We start from the raw sequence: 13595 nt of genomic DNA on the forward strand, positions 1-13595 counted from the left end.
CCACCTTTTAAACAAATAAGTGGCATAGAAAGGAAGGGGGAGATTACAGAGAGCAGAGTGTCAGGCCTAGAGTGAGTGGAGGAGGGCAGCGGCCAGTGGCTGTGCACAGAGGGATGAGCCAGAGGGCCAGCGCTAGTGCTGAGCAACCACCAGTACAGGCACAAGTTCAGCGGGAACTGGCTACCAGCGGGAGGAGCAAGGAGCGGTAGCTGGTTCAGGCAGCTGACATCATGGACGAGAAGGTATTCACCAAGGAGCTGGACAAGTGGATGGAGCAGCAGTCCCCATCCCAGGTCAAGAGCCTCTGCATGAAGGCTAAAGAAATGCTGACAAAAAAAATCCAATGTACAAGAAGTTTGATGTCCAGTAACCATCTGCGGAGATGTGAATGGGCAATTTCATGATCTCATGGAACTGTTTAGAATTGGTGGTAAATCTCCTGATACAAACTACTTGTTTATGGGCGATTATGCTGACAGAGGGTATTATTCAGTGGAAACAGTTACTCTGCTTGTAGCTCTTGTGATTCCTTATCAGTGAACATATCACCATTCTTCAAGGAAATCATGAGAGAAGGAGACAGATTACATAAGTATGTGGTTTCTGTGATGAATATTTCAGGAAATATGCAAACGCATGTCTGGAAATATTTTACAGATCTTTTTGACCATCTTCCTCTCACTGCCTCAGTGGCTGGGCAGATAGTCTGTCTACATGGTGGCCTCTCACCATCCATAGATACACTGGATCACATCAGAGCTCTTGATCACTTACGAGAAGTTCCCCGCGAGGGTCCAACGTATCACTTGCTGTGGTCAGATCCAGAGGGACCATGGAGATTGGGGTATATCTCCTCAAGGAGCTGACTACACCTTTGGGCAGGATGTTTCTGAGACATTTAATCATGCCAATGGCCTCCTGTTGGTGTGTAGAGCTCATTGGCTGGTGATGGAGGGATATAACTGGTGTTTTGCCTGAAATGCAGTAACGATTTTCAGTGCTCCAAAATATTGTTATTGTTGTGGTAACCAAGCTGCAATCTTGGAACTTGATGATACTCTAAAATACTCTTTCTTGCAGATTGACCCAGCCGCTCACAGAGGCAAGCCACATGTTGCTCATTGCCCTGTAATGAAATTTTAAACTTGTGCAGCCATGAGCCATATATCGATCTAATGGATATAGGAAGAGTGATAGTAACTCCACAAGTGTCAGAGGATAGTTCACATTCAAAAAAACTTGTTTTCACAGGGACCAAAAAGATGTGCCATATAAAAATACAAAACCTCTTGTCTTCAACAGCCGTGACCACTTTAGAGTGAACCAGTTCATCACGTGCTGAAGTGACATTGTTGGTCAAGAAAGTCGTTTCTGGTGTAGCGCTATTTGTAGTTACTTTGCTTTCTCTGAGAGACTGCAGATAAAAAGAGGTAAACCTTAACGCTTCATGAACACAGTTTAACTTCCCTTTAGCTATAGCTTTACTCAGCATGACTGTAGAAAAGAATAGTAGCAAACAATCACTGGAGCCTAATGAACATTTTAAAAAATAAGTAACAAGGCCTCCCCTCTACTTGTGACTTTTGAAACTGTTCTGCTTATTTTCAGGGATAGCATTTAACTTAATATTGTAAAGTAATTAGCCTCCGATTAAATAAGTTTAAGTTAAAAAGAAAATTGTATGATTTGTCTGCCCTTGGCTTATTTTCTCTTTTCAAATCTCAGCCTCATGTTGTTCTTTGTTACTGTCAGAACCTGTTGATTTGCAGTGTTTTCCATGATCATCTTGTAGACCAAGAACTGAAAAAGTAAAATTTGAATTGTATCAATGGGCAAGACTGGTGCTGTTTATTTTATTTTTTAAAAATTTATTTATTTTAATTGGAGGCTAATTACTTTACGATATTGTATTGGTTTTGCCATACATCAACATGAATCCACCACGGGTGTACACGTGTTCCCCATCCTGAACCCCCCTCCCACGTCCTTCCCCGTACCATCCCTCTGGGTCATCCCAGTGTTCTAGTCCCAAACATCCTGTATGATGCATCGAACCTGGACTGGTGATTCGTTTCTTATATGATATTATACATGTTTCAATGCCATTCTCCCAAATCATCCCACCCTTTCCCTCTCCCACAGAGTCCAAAAGACTGTTCTATATATCTGTGTCTCTTTTGCTGTCTTACATACAGGGTTATCGTTACCATCTTTATAAATTCCATATATATGCGTTAGTATATTGTATTGGTGTTTTTCTTTCTGGCTTACTTCACTCCATATAACAGGCTCCAGTTTCATCCACCTCATTAGAACTGATTCAAATGTATCCTTTTTAATGGCTGAGTAATACTCCATTGTGTATATGTACCACAGCTTTCTTATCCATTCATCTGCTGATGGACATCTAGGTTGCTTCCATGTCCTGGCTATTATAAACAGTGCTGCAATGAACACTGGGGTACATGTGTCTCTTGCGAGACAGCAAAAGAGACACAGATGTATAGAACAGTCTTTTGGACTCTGTTGGAGAGGGAGAGGGTGGGATGATTTGGGAGAATGGCATTGAAACATGTATAATATCATGTATGAAACGAATTGCCAGTCCAGGTTCTATGCATGATACTGGATGCTTGGGGCTGGTGCACTGAGATGACCCAGAGCGATGGTACGGGGAGGGAGGAGGGAGGGTGGTTCAGGATGGGGAACACGTGTATACCTGTGGTGGATTCATGTTGATGGATGGCAAAACCAATACAATATTGTAAAGTAATTAACCTCCAATTAAAATAAATAAATTTATATTAAAAAAAAAGACCCGTGTAGTTGGTATGGACTGCATTGTGTCCACCCCCAAATTCAGATGTTGAATGCATAACTCCTGATGTGATGGTATTGGGAGTCAGGGCCTCTGGGAGGTAATTTGGTTGAAATTTTGGTTGGGGGCTTCTCTGGTGGTTCAGATGGTAAAGAATCTTCCTGCAATGCAGGAGACCCAGGTTCAATTCCTGGGTCAGGAAGATCCCCTGGAGAAGGAAATGGCAATCTACTCCAGTATTCTTGCCTGGAGAAGTCCGTGGACAGAGCGGCCTGGTGGGCTACAGTCGATGGGGTTGCAAAGAGCTGGACATGACTGAGTGACTAATACACACTTGGTTGAGATGGGGTCTTAATGGTGGGGCCCTCTGATTTGATTAGTGCCTTTATTAGAAGAGCCACCTGAGAGCTTCCTCAATCTCTTCTCTGTCTTTCATTCTCCCTCCCTCTGCCTCCCTCCTTACCTCCTGCCCCGTCCACCACCATTGGGAGGACACAGTAATATGAGAACTGTCTGTGAGCCAAGAAGAAAGGTCCTAAGAATGCAGTTGGCCAGCACCTTAATCTTGGACATGTAGCCTCCTGGCTATGACAGACTAACAGAAGAGTGTTGTAGTTCTTGATGCTGTGTGAAGAAATATAGGGTTCTTGTTACTATTATTTTTTATTTTGTGATGTTTGAAATCTTTTTGTAATCAGCAGTTTACAGATTGCTCGTTCTCCTGTCATATGATCACCGCCCACCCCTTCCCGCCTCCCCTACTGCTAAGCTGCTTGGTCATCTGTCAGGGAATGTTTAACAGGAGGATTCCTATGTGCTGTTTCTCATAAATCCTCTGTTCCTTATCAGTTTCTGTTGCCAGAAACCAGTGGAATGGCACACTGCTCCCAGGACTGAGGTCATAGTATGAGACAGGCTTGAATCTCCTTCAGTAAACATTCTCCTTATGACAAAACTGCTTAGTCTCGATCTTCTTTCTTGAGATATGGATTATCTCCTGGCCTTGTGAGCATTATTAATCTCTTGTTCCCTTGGTAAGGGTTACTGTACATTTGGTTTTCTGATCTTTACCATTATCGAAAGAAATTTCTTGTACAACAGCCTATATATACTCACAGAAAGATCATTAAAGCACCTTTCCTCCATCAGAGCTTGGGTCCCCGTGTCTTTTTCTCTCTTTCTCTCCCTCCCTCTGGCTCTCTCTTTCACTTTCTCATTGTCGACTCCAGACCACCAGGTTCCAGTCCATTAAAGGACCCAATATTCATCCAGTTGGGACTTTGATGAGCCAGGTCAGGGCCTGGAGGTAGAGGAATGAGGATACTTTTAGAAAGAATGAACTGGGCATCCTCTCCCCAGTTTCCTTAGTGCCACCTGCAGGTGAGGGCAGGGCCTGGGTAGGGAGGGAGCGAAGGCGTGGAGCTGCAGGGATATTTGGAAGGGAAGAGGAATTTCCAACCCACTAACCAAGACGAGGGCAGCTTGCTCAGGACCCAGGAGGGAAGGAAGAGGCACTGGGAAATGAAAGGTGCCAACCAGAGGGCCAGACCCACCTGAGTCTTCTGGTTAACCTTGCTGGAGGTCACATCCTTCCTGCTGGAATTCCTGCTCTGGACATGGAAGGAATAGAGCTGACTTCATTGCTAATGAGTCATGGGGAGAGGGACAGCCTCCCCCAGGGGCCCTTTGATTCCACTCTAACTGTGGGCATGATCCCAGACTGGACAGTAAAATGGCAGGTCATCCAAAGATTTAAAATAATCCCTAATTTATCTAAGTGTCCTGGCATGTATTGTACCCAGAGTTCCTTTATGAGAGGTGATTCATCACCCTATCTCGGGTTTCTGCTGAGGAATCGAAACCTTCCCAGTTGGTAACTTCTGTCTTATGACTACCTGATCTCATCCCACAGAACCCAGGTGGCAAAAACTTTACTGGGCAAGGCCCTAAGATCCTCCATCTCACAGCAGCTGTGTGCCAACTGGTCTGTTACTCCCTGTTCTGAGTCCATCATCACCAGACACGGCCAGGGGGTCACGGCCCCCTAATGACCAGATGTGGCCTCCAAGTCCTTGGCAACATGTACTTCTCAGACACTTGTCCACTAATTGGTATTGAGCTTCGGTCTGGAACAAGTGTTCTGGAGCAAGTCTAATCTCCGTCATCCAAGTGATCGGGAAACTGAAACCTGGAGTGTATGACTCACCCAAAGGCTGCAGGTAAGTTAGTGAAGCATGGGGACCCAGGGCCTCTGGTTCTCAGGCTGGGAGAGCTCTGAGAAGGGAAAGAGCAGAGAAAGCTCAACTGTATCCACTGCTGGACAGCTCTCAGAGGTCTGCAGGTGCCAAAGCAGAAGTCTTTTCCCCTTGCCCCTCAAATCCAGCACAGCTTTTATCAGCAGACCTACTATCTTATAGCAGCAGGAAAGCAACAAGGAGCTGGGTCTGCTGGGTTCCAGGTACAGTATGGGCAGCCCCAGCTGGAGTGGCCCCAGGAGGCACATCCAGGTGTTGCTGGACTCAAGGTCAGTTCATCAGCCCCATATCTCCTCCTCCTGGTTCACACAACACAGACCCTTGGGAGACTGGGTAACATGGACCTTCTTTCACAGTGAGGAGCATTTTTCCTGCTCAGCTCTCTGGCAACTTAAGATGCAGTGTCTTACTCTTTTTCAGGAAACCCCTGGCTGAGGGGGGTTGGTAGGGCTAAGACAAGTCTGGATGCAAAGGATGCGTTCCCTTCTGGATGCTCAAAAAAGAGCTTGTAGCTTTGAAGTCCTTGAGAGGAGATGCAACTAGTCATGTTCTTTGAGGACTTTGCTTTATGGATCTTGTTGGGGGAGAAGGACGGACAAACAGGGCAAGGCTGGGCATTCCTGTGTCCAAAGTACTTGTGAACGGACTTCCAGCCACCAGACTACAGGGTCAGGTGCTGATGCTGGTCTCAGGCCACCTTTGGAGAAGGAGTAGAGGAAAGAGATTTTGTCCAGAGAGCAGAGTGGTCAGGGGGCCACGGGATCACACAGGGCAAGATGAGACAAGAGCGATTGCTTGTTTCTTTGCTCTATCTGTTCCCTGGAGTTTCTACCCCTGAGGACAAGCATACAGAGATGGTCAGTTACTGGTGGTGCCCCTGCACCTGATGCCCCTGGTAATAACTATCTTGCCTACATGGCCCCAAGACCCAGAGCCAACTTAGCCCTGTGTCTGCTCCAGGGTTTCTCTTCTGGGGAGGATGAGATGGCTCATTGTTGGTATCTCACTAGTGAAGTATGTGATGAGGTCAGAGTGGGTGAGGTGTGGCTGAGTTCCAAGTGTGGAAGGAAGATTGGAGGTGGAAAAGTAGCCATTTATTAACCTTGGTTAACTTGGGCCTTTGCAGTGGCTATTTCCCCTTCTGTAATGTTCTTCTCCCACCTCTTTTTTTTTTTTTAATTTTATTTTATTTTTAAACTTTACAATATTGTATTAGTTTTGCCAAATATCGAAATGAATCCGCCACAGGTATACCTGTGTTCCCCATCCTGAACCCTCCTCCCTCCTCCCTCCCCATACCCTCCCTCTGGGTCGTCCCAGTGCACCAGCCCCAAGCATCCAGTATCGTGCATCGAACCTGCACTGGCGACTCGTTTCATACATGATATTATACATGTTTCAATGCCATTCTCCCAAATCTCCCCACCCTATCCCTCTCCCACAGAGTCCATAAGACTGATCTATACATCAGTGTCTCTTTTGCTGTCTCGTACACAGGGTTATTGTTACCATCTTTATAAATTCCATATATATGCGTTAGTATACTGTATTGGTGTTTTTCTTTCTGACTTACTTCACTCTGTATAATAGGCTCCAGTTTCATTCACCTCATTAGAACTGATTCAAATGTATTCTTTTTAATGGCTGAGTAATACTCCATTGTGTATATGTACCACAGCTTTCTTATCCATTCATCTGCTGATGGACATCTAGGTTGCTTCCATGTCCTGGCTATTATAAACAGTGCTGCGATGAACATTGGGGTACATGTGTCTCTTTCTCTTCTGGTTTCCTCAGTGTGTATGCCCAGCAGTGGGATTGCTGGATCATAAGGCAGTTCTATTTCCAGTTTTTTAAGGAATCTCCACACTGTTCTCCATAGTGGCTGTACTAGTTTGCATTCCCACCAACAGTGTAAGAGGGTTCCCTTTTCTCCACACCCTCTCCAGCATTTATTGCTTGTAGACTTTTGGATCCCAGCTATTCTGACTGGCATGAAATGGTACCTCATAGTGGTTTTGATTTGCATTTCTCTGATAATGAGTGACGTTGAGCATCTTTTCATGTGTTTGTTAGCCATCTGTATGTCTTCTTTGGAGAAATGTCTATTTAGTTCTTTGGCCCATTTTTTAATTGGGTCATTTATTTTTATGGAGTTGAGCTGTAGGAGTTGCTTGTATATTTTTGAGATTAGTTGTTTGTCAGTTGCTTCATTTGCTATTATTTTCTCCCATTCTGAAGGCTGCCTTTTCACCTTGCTAATAGTTTCCTTTGTTGTGCAGAAGCTTTTAAGTTTAATTAGGTCCCATTTGTTTATTTTTGCTTTTATTTCCAATATTCTGGGAGGTGGGTCATAGAGGATCCTGCTGTGATGTATGTCGGAGAGTGTTTTGCCTATGTTCTCCTCTAGGAGTTTTATAGTTTCTGGTCTTATGTTGAGATCTTTAATCCATTTTGAGTTTATTTTTGTGTATGGTGTTAGAAAGTGCTCTAGTTTCATTCTTTTACAAGTGGTTGACCAGTTTTCCCAGCACCACTTGTTAAAGAGATTGTCTTTAATCCATTGTATATTCTTGCCTCCTTTGTCAAAGATAAGGTGTCCATATGTGCGTGGATTTATCTCTGGGCTTTCTATTTTGTTCCATTGATCTGTATTTCTGTCTTTGTGCCAGTACCATACTGTCTTGATGACTGTGGCTTTGTAGTAGAGCCTGAAGTCAGGTAGGTTGATTCCTCCAGTTCCATTCTTCTTTCTCAAGATAGCTTTGGCTATTCGAGGTTTTTTGTATTTCCATACAAATTGTGAAATTATTTGTTCTAGCTCTGTGAAGAATACTGTTGGTAGCTTGATAGGGATTGCACTGAATTTCTCCCAACTCTTTACATGGCTGGTTCCTTCTCAATATTCAACATCATCTCAAATGTCTTTCTCCTCAGGGAAACCTTCCCTTGCCACTCCAATGTCCTAAGCACAGGGCCTGATTCATTCAAGGAGACCTTAGACACTGATTGCATTTCCCTACATGCTTTTCAGGAGCACCTTGAGAGTTTGAGATTGTCCCCAATTTACAGATGAGGAAACTGAAATGAGATGGCTGGATGGCATCACTGACTCAATGGATGTGAGTCTGAGTGAACTCCGGGAGTTGGTGATGGACAGGGAGGCCTGGTGTGCTGTGTTTCATGGGGTCACAAAGAGTCGGACATGATTGAACGACTGAATGAAATGAAATGAAAGCACCTCCTCTCACACGCTAGTAAAGTAATGCTTAAAATTCTCCAAGCCAGGCTTTAGCAATACGCGAACTGTGAACTTCCTGATGTTCAAGCTGGTTTTAGAAAAGGCAGAGGAACCAGAGATCAAATTGCCAACATCCACTGGATCATTAAAAAAGCAAGACAGTTCCAGAAAAACATCTATTTCTGCTTTATTGACTATGCCAAAGCCTTTGACTGTGTGGATCACAATAAACTGTGGAAAATTCTGAAAGAGATGGGAATACCAGACCACCTGACCTGCCTCTTGAGAAACCTATATACAGGTCAGGAGGCAACAGTTAGAACTGGACATGGAACAACAGACTGGTTCCAAATAGGAAAAGGAGTTCGTCAAGGCTGTATATTGTCACCCTGTTTATGTAACTTATATGCAGGGTACATCATGAGAAACGCTGGTTTGGAAGAAGCACAAGCTGGAATCAGGATTGCTGGGAGAAATATCAATAACCTCAGATATGCAGATGACACCACCCTTATAGCAGAAAGTGAAGAAGAGCTAAAAAGCCTCTTGATGAAAGTGAAAGTGGAGAGTGAAAAAGCTGGCTTAAAGCTCAACATTCAGAAAACGAAGATCATGGCATCTGGTCCCATCACTTCATGGGAAATAGATGGGGAAACAGTGGAAACAGTGTCAGACTTTATTTTTTAGGGCTCCAAAATCACTGCAAATGGTGACTGCAGCCATGAAATTAAAAGACGCTTACTCCTTGGAAGGAAAGTTATGACCAACCTAGACAGCATATTCAAAAGCAGAGACATTACTTTGTCAATAAAGGTCTGTCTAGTCAAGGCTGTGGTTTTTCCAGTGGTCATGTATGGATGTGAGAGTTGGACTGTGAAGAAGGCTGAGCGCCAAAGAATTGATGCTTTTGAACTGTGGTGTTGGAGAAGACTCCTGAGAGTCCTTTGGACTGCAAGGAGATCCAACCAGTCCATTCTGAAGGAGATCAGCCCTGGGATTTCTTTGGAAGGAATGATGCTGAAGCTGAAACTCCAGTACTTTGGCCACTTCATGCGAAGAGTTCACTCATTGGAAAAGACTCTGATGCTGGGAGGGATTGGGGACAGGAGGAAAAAGGGATGACAGAGGATGAGATGGCTGGATGGCATCACCGACTTGATGGACGTGGGTTTCAGTGAACTCCGGGAGTTGGTGATGGACAGGGAGGCCTGGTGTGCTGCGATTCATGGGGTTGCAAAGAGTTGGACACGACTGAGTGACTGAACTGAACTGAACTGAAGCATCACCCTGGAGGCCATAGGGCCTGTGAGTCATAGATCCAAGATTTGAATCCAGGTTTGTCTGACTGCTAATTCCAGCTGTTCCTAGTCCTGGGCTTGGGGAACCAGCCAGTGATGCAGAGAAAAGAGGGTAGGGGATAGAGGGGGAAACTGAGGAAGGATCTCATCTTTTAGGATATTCATTCTTTCAGTGAACACTTCTTCAAAGCGCTCAAAGCCTAACACGGAAAATGTTCCCTGCATAGATGGAGCCTGGAGTGCAGGAACACCATTCAGACTGTGCCCACAATACAGACACTGTGCCCAGGGGGAAGATGGCCTGAAGCCCAGTTCATAATCTTTTTCCATGAAGCTGTTCCCTCCAAAGCTTGTATCCTTGGAGTGCCAGCTTTTCCAAGTGGACTAGCAAGGGCCTTGTAGTCCAGGAATCCAAATGTCGGAACAGAAATGTGAGCAGCCTGTAATGGAGACATGTTCCTGGAGTCCTGGGAAGCTGAAGCCTAAAGTTGCCTTTGATTGCATGTGATGAACGGTGCCACCAGACTCATGGTCTCCAAAGGAGAAGATTTAGCTCCAGGACCAAAAACAGTCAGTCACTCAGAGCTTTGTGTACATTTTTATTAAAAGTGGAAGTGACAGAAAAAGCTTCTGACAGAGACATCGGAAGGGAGCAGGAGAGTACCCGCCTCACTAGTTTATTAAGCGAGGCCATGTATACTTTTCTCCTGGTGGTTCAGATGGTAAAGAATCCGCCTGCAATGCAGGAGACCTGGGTTTGATCTCTGGGTTGGGAAGATCCCCTGGAGAAAGAAATGGCAACCCACTCCAGTATTCTTGCCTGGAAAATCCCATGGACGGTGGAGCCTGGCAGGCTACAGTCCATGGTATGACAAAGAGTACGACATGACTGAGCAGCTTCACTTACTCACTATATACTTCTCAACTGGTTACTAAGAATAGATAAAAAGAATACCTCAAGGTTGTAAGAGTTCCACCAGACCCTTTCCCAAGGCATATATCCTGAGATAACTTTGGCACAAGATTAACTAAGGAGACAGGCTTCTGGGCTGGTCTCTGGGAGATATATACTGTTGGCTGTGTAATCAGGGGTACAAGTCTTGAGAAATTGGTTTCCAGGCAAGATATGTTACAATTATGATCATTAACACAGAGCCTCAGAAAAGCATTTCCATGAGTAAGACTTTGTGCTCTGTGATTAGTTCCAGAGGTAAAGAAAGATCAGTTCTCAGGCAAGATACATTGTTGCACAATGTATATTTAAGGAAAGCATGGGCTTGATGTTCATCTCCTTCTTAAAGGGCCCTAAGCTTTAACTCTCTCACCTTGGGTGAAACATTGGAAGGCTTCCTGGTGGAGGTGGCTACTGAGCTGTGTCTCCATGGATAAAGGACATTGCTGAGTGAGTGTGGGCAGAGGGAATGCCTATTAAAGAGGGCAGCACTGATATCCTACTGAACTCCAGGGATTGTCAGTCACTTTGAAAGCTTAGCCCTAAGGGATACATTATATCAACCAGTCTGGGCAGTCTGTGCAGTGGTACAAAGAATGCACAGTTTAAAAATAGGAGCTCAGGACTTCTCTGGTCATCCAGTAGTTAAAACTTTTAACTTTCACAGCTGCAAAAATGGGTTCAATCCTGGTCACAGACTAAGATTCCGCATGCCAAGTGGTGGGTTCCCAAAGTGAAATCTTTCTGTCCATCACAAGTTGTTTGGGGCTCTGACTGGATACTTCTGCAGATGAGGACTGATGGAGGCTTCACCATCTGCAGTGTCCCTGGTTGCTGTGGCAGGGGGAAGGGCATGTGCCAATGTATGTACTGACTATCGTGAATGAAAAGTGTGGCCTGCCATATCAGTAAACCAAGGATGCTATATCCATCCAGCTATCACATAGCTGCCTATAAAGGTCATCCCAGAAGGAATTCAGGATGGCAAAGGATGCCCTCCGTCAAGCCCCCAGCCTCTGAAGCCGCCTGACCCCCTGCCAGCTGTGTATCTAGAGAGGCCTCAGGATGAGAAGAAAGTGAATACACTCCCTGGACAGCTAAGGTGCATATCAAAGAAATGATTTCAATGAACCCAGGCTCTTGCATCTTCCCATACATTGAAAAATGCTTACATTCCTTAATCTGAGATATTTGACCTTCTCTAATGAACAGCAATCTTTTAATGTTCTGACTATCTGGTTTTTGTTGCAAAAACTCCTCTATCTCTTGCCTCCTCCTTTACTTTTTCAGATAAATCCCTTAGAGCTATCTGAGAAGATGCCCCCGGGCTTGAAGTCCTCAGAAAGTTTGCCAAATAAAACAAAATTGTCAACTTTTAGTTTGTGCTGTTTTTTTTTTTCCTAGTGACACTATCAAAGCATTTGCCATGAGTGAGCTGCGTCACTGCTACCTGCTTTATATAACAAGCCACAGGGCTACAGTGGATTATGAGGGAGTTATGGATGTGTGATACAGCCTGAATTTAGGACAAAGACTTGAAAATCTGGACAACAGCACTAATGATACACAGGCCCATGTAGAAGATGGAATCCAAGACCACCTCCCAGGGTGGTGTGGGGAGGGCTTGGCAGTCAAGCCTAATTTCAAGAGTGTGGGATTTGTGCTGTGTGTGATGGAGATCACAGAGATTTTAGACTGTGCTAATGGAGGAGAGGAATGAAAAGTGAAGACTAGACAGCAACGAATAGAAGAGATGAAAAATGTTATGAGCAAGGAAGTGCCTTAAGAGAACCTGGAAGCTCTAGAAACCGGGTGGGGAAGAATTTGGACACTGAATGAAGAGGTCATGACCACTAGCTTCCAAACCTCCATCTGGCTGGGAAGTGGGAATGTGGGCAGATATTTTGGAGGCTTGTTTACACTGGAGAATCAAGATTTTGGTGGGGGCATAAAGACCAACCTTCAAGTCTCTAAAAGTTTTTCACAAAAAAGGGACTAACTTTCTGGTGAATTTTCAGAGCAGAATGTGGACAAAAGTAAATGTAGGGAAGTCAGCTTTAACTTTAACTTGATAACAACTTCTGTTGTTAACTTACCATTGTTATTCGAACTGTACCAGGCACCTTGGTCCCCCTTATGTTTGTGGAACTTTGTTCAGATTGGTCTGGAGCCTGTTTCAGAAAGCCACAACCGTTAGTATACTGTATTGGTGTTTTTCTTTCTGGCTTACTTCACTCTGTATAATAGGCTCCAGTTTCATCCACCTCATTAGAACTGATTCAAATGTATTCTTTTTAATGACTGAGTAATACTCCATTGTGTATATGTACCAAAAAAAAAGGGGGGGGGGCGGGACATGAAATACTTAAAAAAAAAAAAAAAAAAGAAAGCCACATCCTTTGCTGTCTTCTAGGACCTGTTCTCTCAGAGTTCAGGGTTGTCAGGCAGCATTTTACAATAATAGATTTTCAAAACCTGTGAGAGTGCATGAGTTAGTGCTATCTAGTGCTGGTCTAGTGATTTTTCTAGCACCTCCAGAAACTTTCATGTTTATTTCTTGTTAAACTCTTACAACCACCCGATGAGGTTGGTAGAGTTAGTTCCTTGTTACCAAGAAGAAAAGAATTCAGAGGCTGAATAATTTGCCCAAGGTCACATAGCTGGGATTTAAATGAAGAATATTAGACTCTCAAGCCCTGAACTGTTTCCACTGCCTTTCACACTGTTTTAACTATTAAGCACCAGGGGCCATGAAGGCATCTTCAATTCTAATCCCAACTCCAGAATATCCATAGAAAGAAACCTAAGAAAGTCTCTTTTCTGGGGCACACATGCCAACTTTTGGGATTGTTTAGGTAGGTCAATTCAATAGTGCTTTGGGCCAAGTGAGAAGTGCATGATGGGTGGTTTGCTTTTGGCATATGCTGTGGGAACTGTGGTGTTGGAGAAGACTCTTGAGAGTCTCTTGGACTGCAAGGAGATCCAACCAGTCCATTCTGAAGGAGATCAGCCCTGGGATTTCTTTGGAAGG

General features: G+C 44.3%; 1 pseudogene; it reads left to right on the top strand.

Moving 5' to 3' along the window:
• Window positions 1-230: 230 nt before the first annotated feature.
• Window positions 231-1143, top strand: LOC113885993 (annotated as a pseudogene).
• Window positions 1144-13595: the final 12452 nt, after the last annotated feature.

This window comes from Bos indicus x Bos taurus, chromosome 29 (genome assembly GCF_003369695.1).
Source record: "Bos indicus x Bos taurus breed Angus x Brahman F1 hybrid chromosome 29, Bos_hybrid_MaternalHap_v2.0, whole genome shotgun sequence".
Classification (NCBI taxonomy): Eukaryota; Metazoa; Chordata; class Mammalia; order Artiodactyla; family Bovidae; genus Bos; species Bos indicus x Bos taurus.